We start from the raw sequence: 6,895 nt of genomic DNA, 5'->3' as shown, positions 1-6,895 counted from the left end.
ATATATGCACCCAACATGGGAGCACCACAGTACGCAAGTAGTTTCTTATGTAAATCTCTGGACACTTAGATCATCTGTTTAAAATCTTTCTTTAAAATCATTAGAAATTCTGGTCCTATCAAAATAACTCTCCATTAAGTGATTGGATGTTTTGCTCCCAGTGTGTTCCTGACTTATTTGCCTCTGTGCCTGGATTTGCTAAGTTGTAACTCTAATGTGTCATAACTCCAAGCTCCTTTTTTAGAGGAAAGTTCTCATAACTACATCTTGGATGGAGCCAGATCTTTGGTTACCCTGACATGGTCCTAAAAATTTACTTCCACAATAGCTGCCTTCTATTTAATGGAACCATCAGGTAACTGGGTTTTAGAAGTCACAGAGATGACATGAGACTGAGTTTTGGAGGTGATTTTAACAAATATTTGAGTATTTAAGACAGTTACAGCCTTATTAATTTGAACTATTATTTAAAAATCTTTGATTAATTGAATTACCTATATGCACACACAATTATGTTTAAAATGTGTCAGTATTTCACCTGTTTTGTCTGTATAAGAAAATTGTAGCCTCAGGATGAATAGCTTTGAGCTATCAACAATTTTTAGCTTAATTTACTTTAATCTCTTTTGGCAATTTATCAAAATATAAGTGTCTCCTTTTGGTCTCTGTCCAGCTCATGAGATTATCAAATAAAATAGTGTGTTTATGTTTCAGAGATTTGTTTTAGAAAAGGGAGGAACAGGAGTAGCTGATATATATAGGATACTTTAAGATAGATTTTGTGTTTCCCTTCTTTCATACAATTTTCTGTGTGTGTGTGTGTGTGTGTGTGTGTATAAAGGGATATATCCATGTATATGGATATATTCCTTTTTCTTCTTGTACCAGTTTCCTTTAACTTAATTTATTTACTAATCATCTCTGAGAAAGACTTTTTATCATGATTTTTCTGTTTGACTTGATTAATGATTCCAGTTTTTCAGTGATACTAAAGAGCTGACTTTAGAAATATATCTATCTATGTAAAAATACATTCCTTTGTGAGCAGCTCTTCCCACAGGGATGGTGTTGGTTTTGGTGCTGAGGGTGATGTATTATTATGAGACGGGTACATTTGTTAAGATTATATATCTCTATTTAGACATTACATTGCATGCAATTTAAATTTATCTGGAGGCCAATAATATATTTATTCTTTATGTCATTAGCAAGATTCTATGAATGAATACAAATTAAAATGAGGTGTATTTTCACCTAATTTGTTTTAAATATATTAGTTTAATAATGATAATATTTAGAATTGGCAAGGCTGTGGGGAAAATTACTGTTTAATAGTTTGTAATACATAATTTATGACAATAAAAAATGCTTCAAAACTTTGAGAGAAGAATGTTACAGAATCTATCAGATTTAAACATATGCATATTTTTGATGTGGTGATGATATAGATTTCTTCAACAGACATATTCAAACCACTAAGTAAATATTTCTGTAAGGGATGCTCCTTATGGCCCTGTATGTGAGGCAAAATATTAGAAATAAAATAAATTCCAAGCAAAAATGGACTGGTTAAAAGAACTATGTTGTAACCATAAAATGGAATAATGTTTGTATGTGTGTGTAAGTTTCTCAGTCATGTTTGACTCTTTGTGACCCCACGGACTGTAGCCTACCAAGCTCCTCTGTCCATGGGATTTCTCAGGCAAGAATACTGGCTTGGGTAACTATTCTCTTCTCCGGGGGATCTTCCCAGTGCAGAAATCAAACTCGGGTCTCCCACACTGCAGGCAGATTCTTAACCATCTGAGCCACCAGGGAAGCCCCAAATAGAATAATATGTAGCAATTAAAATGAAGGAGAATTAATAAATACCGACAAGTAGTGTTCATGCAAATTTTAATTAGAATTTCATTTACTTTTTTTTTAAATTTCATGTATATTATTGCATTGTGTGTGCTTTCATATGGAGTAAACATATTAAAGAATGTTCATGTACCTACACACAAACGCACATCTGAAGAGAGTGCACTAGACTGGTGATTGAGGGTCCATGAGTGCTTACGGTTGGGAGAGGTCCTTTGACGGTAAAGTTTGTATCACTCTATCTGTATGTACTATTTTATAACGGTACAACTTACACAAAATAAATGCTTTTTATTTAAGTTATCCTTCTTTTGTTCAGAACTATGTTTTAGAAAAGAGTTTTGGCATATTTTTCCTTTCAGGTCAATTCAAAAACCTACATTCTGCTAAAGTGTTGAGGAATCATTAAGCCAGTATCCTGCCAGTAAATGGAACATTTATCAGATGCACATGTAAACACATGATCCAAAGGAGGGGAAGTTTTTAAAAATGGTGTGTTGTCAGTAGCATTCTCCTCATGCTGGGAAAACAAATGAGAATGCTGATCTAACCCCTTTATATTCATAAAACCATTCAATCTTTAAAACAACCTTTTCGGATGGTAATGTTACTTTCCCATTTAACAGAGAATGAAACTGAGGCACAGAGAGGTTGTCTAACATATTGAAGGTACTTAGAAGAAAGAATCAACTGAAATGTGAAAAATAAAGTATTTACACAGATTTATTTAAGATGGAAGTTGAAAGTGTTACTCACTCAGTCATGTCCAACTCTTTGTGAGCCCATGGACTGTAGCCTGCCAAGCTCCTCTGTCTTTGGAATTCTCCAGGCAAGAATACTGGAGTGGGTTGCCATTTCCTTCTCTGGGGCATCTTCCTGACCCAGGGATTGAACCCAGGTCTCCCACATTGCAGACAGATTCTTCACTGTCTGAGTCACCACTAAAGCTTTTACTAATTACTACCAGTTGAACTTCAGTCTGGTTATATATCTCTACCTAAGATACCTCCTATCTGGGATTAGTATGGGTATATGTGACTAACTTTCATGGACACACAACATATACCAGGACATTGTTATATTTAAAAAATATTTAAGCTATAACTTAAGTTCACATTTTTATCATCTCACATCCTAGTAAAGTAATGCTATACATGAACCGTGAAATTCTTGATGTTCAAGCTGGTTTTAGAAAAGGCAGAGGAACCAGAGATCAAATTGCCAGCATCCAATGGATCATCAAAAAAGCAAGAGAGTTCCAGAAAAACATCTGTTTCTGTTTTATTGACTATGCCAAAGCCTTTGACTGTGTGGATCACAATAAACTGTGGAAAATTCTGAAAGAGATGGGAATACCAGACCACCTGATCTGCCTCTTGAGAAATTTGTATGCAGATTAGGAAGCAACAGTTAGAACTGGACATGGGACAACAGACTGGTTCCAAATAGGTAAAGGAGTATGTCAAGGCTGTATATTATCACCCTGCTTATGCAGAGTACATCATGAGAAACGCTGGACTGGAAGAAACACAAGCTGGAATCAAGATTGCTGGGAGCAATATCAATAACCTCAGATATGCAGATGACACCACCATTATGGTAGAAAGTGAAGATGAACTAAAAAGACTCTTGGTGAAAGTGAAAGTGGAGAGTGAAAAAGTTGGCTTAAAGCTCAACATTCAGAAAACGAAGATCATGGCATCTGGTTCCATCACTTCATGGGAAATAGATGGGGAAACAGTGGAAACAGTGACAGACTATTTTTTTGGGCTCCAAAATCACTGCAGATGGTGACTGCAGCCATGAAATTAAAAGACGCTTACTCCTTGGAAGGAAAGTTATGGCCAACCTAGATCGCATATTCAAAAGCAGAGACATTACTTTGCCAACAAAGGTCCATCTAGTTAAGGCTATGGTTTTTCCTGTGGTCATGTATGGATGTGAGAGTTGGACTGTGAAGAAGGCTGAGCGCTGAAGAATTGATGCTTTTGAACTGTGGTGTTGGAGAAGACTCTTGAGAGTCCCTTGGACTGCAAGGAGATTCAACCAGTCCATTCTGAAGGAGATCAGCCCTGGGATTTCTTTGGAAGGAATGATGCTAAAGCTGAAACTCCAGTACTCTGGCCACCTCATGCGAAGAGTTGACTCATTGGAAAAGACTCTGATGCTGGGAGGGATTGGGGGCAGGAGGAGAGGGGGACAACAGAGGATGAAATGGCTGGATGGTATCTCTGACTCAATGGACATGAGTCTGAGTGAACTCCGGGAGTTGGTGATGGACAGGGAGGCCTCCGTGCTGTGATTCATGGGGTCTCAAAGAGTCGGACACGACTGAGCCACTGAACTGAACTGAACTGAATGTCTGTAAGGTTTAATATTAAAATTTAAACTATAATGCCAGGAAATTAATTTGTTTCATATAACAACCCTGAAAAAAGCAATTGATACGTGGTTAGTTATTGATACATTCCTGGAAGGTCCATAATGAAACCCAGGTTTTCTGACCTCAAAATCAATATAATTTGATTCTACACACCATGTATTCATGCTTCTTTCTCTGTGCCTTGACCATGCCATTGTCCTTGTTCATTCTCTAAATTATAACTTTATAACATTTAGAATTGTCTAAATTCTTGTGTCAAAGACTAGCTTATATTATCTTTTCTGAAGTCTGCATATCATACTGTTATTTTCCCTTCTGAAAGTTATTTTGCACATGCATTAGTTCAGGAGTGCTCATTCTCTCTCCCTTTTTTGGAGAAGGTGCTGAATTGTATTCCTTGCACTATCAGACATGCTATTAAGTGAGAAATATATACAGTATAGGTTTTATGTAAACATCTTATGAGCAATGGTATTTCACAGGCACACTGGAAAGAAATAGACATTATTACAAAGAAAGTCTCATGGCAGTGAGGGACTGAACATTGAACTTGGAATTCTAAGGTATGAAGAAGCTCTTGATTTTGGCTAATGAATGTTTGGGAATAAAACTACCAAAGACAAAAGAAAGTTACTGGGGTTCTTCAACCTGACTGTCAGGGGAATAATGACCAGGCTCTGAGAGCAGCACTCTCTCATTTCTGGAAGCAAGGTCTGGAACTGGTTTGCCTGGGCTTCAGGGTTCAATGCAGTTCCCTTTGGATGGATTCAGTTCTATGAATGTTGTTAAATTTCATTAAATGACTTTGAACACAGCGCAACATTTTATATTTGGTGGAACATGACTTAACCTAATCTGGAGGTTTTTCAGCTAACACATTCTAGGTGCTCCGTAAGTATACAGAATAAATGAATGACAATTTATAGGAAACCTTCTAAATTATTGGCTATTAGGTGTGTCTAGTGATAATGTAAGTTCAGATTCCTAACTTTAGATTTCTAAAAGGCAGAGGCTGAGAGAAGGACTTGTGGGTAAGTGGTTCATTTTGGAAAACAGAATGAAGGTTGTAAATGGGGGTGAGCAAGACAAGGAATGAATGTAAGTGAATCTAAGACTGTGATAAGATGGCTACCATTGATCCCCTGGCTCCTATCTACTGATGATCTAGGTTTTCCTTATAAAATAATATACAAATAAAGGGCTTTCCCTGTGGCTCAGATGGTAAAGAATCTGCCTGCATTGCAGAAGACCTGGGTTGTATCCCTAGCTCTGGAAGATCCCCTGGAGAAGGGAATGGCTACCCACTCTAGTATTATGGCCTGGAAAATCCCATGGACAGAGGAGCCTGGTAGGCTGCAGTCCATGGGGTCGCTAAGAGTCGGACACGACTGAGCGACTTCCTTTCACTTTTCATTTTCATGCATTGGAGAAGGAAATGGCAACCCACTCCAGTGTTCTTGCCTGGAGAATCCCAGGGACGGGGGAGCCTGGTGGGCTGCCGTCTATGGGGTTGCACAGAGTCGGACACGACTGAAGTGATTTAGCAGCAGCAGATGACACCTATTCTTTTGCCATTGCCCCCAAGATGATTGTGGACTCCCTCTCTGAGAGCACTGCCATCTCCCTGGAAGGGTGCATGGTCCAGCTCTTCTCTGAGCACTTCTTTGGTGGAGTGGGCATCATCCTTCTCACTGTGATGACCTATGACCATTCCGTGGCCATCTGTAAGCCTCTTCACTATGTGACCATCATGAGGCCTTGGATGTGCTGCCTTCTGCTGGGAGTGGCTTGGCTGGGGGCGGGGGGGGGGGTACATACATGAAACAATATAACTTCTCTTTATGTATCAAGTACCCTTCTGTGGCCCTAACATTATTGATCATTTTATGTGTGATTTGTTCCCACTGTTGGAACTGGCCTGCATGGACACCTGCACCCTGGGCCTCTTAGTCATCCTCAATGGTGGGGTGATGTGTGTCACCATCTTCCTGATTCTCATCACCTCCTATGTGGTCATTCTCTGCTCTGTGAAGTCCTGCAGCTCCAAAGGGTGGTGTAAAGCCCTCTCCACCTGCGGCTCCCACCTCATGGTGGTTATTATGTTCTTTGTGGCTTGTATGTTTTTGTATTTGAGGCCTGTGGCCACCTACCCCATAGACAAGGTAATGGCTGTGTCTTTTACCAACATTGCTCCCATGTTAAATCCCCTGATCTACACCTTGAGGAACACAGAGGTAAAAAATGCCACAAGGAAACTGTGGATGAAACAAGGGGCCTTGTGTGGTCATTAGCTTACATGCTAAGAGCAATTCTTTCCTGAAGGACAATGAGGTCTTACCTCCCATTCATTATAACCCACTTGGGACACAACAAATAATGCAAATCTGGTTAAGAATGCAAATCAATTTAAGGTAATAAAATTAGGTATTGCCTACGTCTCAAGTACATTTTATGCAATGCTAATGCTAAGTCACTTCAGTCGTGTCCGACTCTGTGTGACCCCATGGACGGCAGCCCACCAGGCTCTCCCGTCCCTGGGATTCTCCAGGCAAGAACACTGGAGTGGGTTGCCATTTCCTTCTCCAATGCAGGAAAGTGAAAAGTGAAAGTGAAGTCGCTCAGTCGTGTCTGACCCTCAGCGACCCCATG

General features: G+C 39.4%; 1 pseudogene; it reads left to right on the top strand.

Moving 5' to 3' along the window:
• Positions 1–5,316: 5,316 nt before the first annotated feature.
• Positions 5,317–6,537, top strand: LOC102284663 (olfactory receptor 4C6-like; annotated as a pseudogene).
• Positions 6,538–6,895: the final 358 nt, after the last annotated feature.

Source organism: Bos mutus, chromosome 15 (assembly GCF_027580195.1).
Source record: "Bos mutus isolate GX-2022 chromosome 15, NWIPB_WYAK_1.1, whole genome shotgun sequence".
In the NCBI taxonomy this organism is placed as follows: domain Eukaryota; kingdom Metazoa; phylum Chordata; class Mammalia; order Artiodactyla; family Bovidae; genus Bos; species Bos mutus.
Note: the sequence above shows the minus strand (reverse complement) of the source record. Positions and strands in the feature narration are given on the sequence as shown.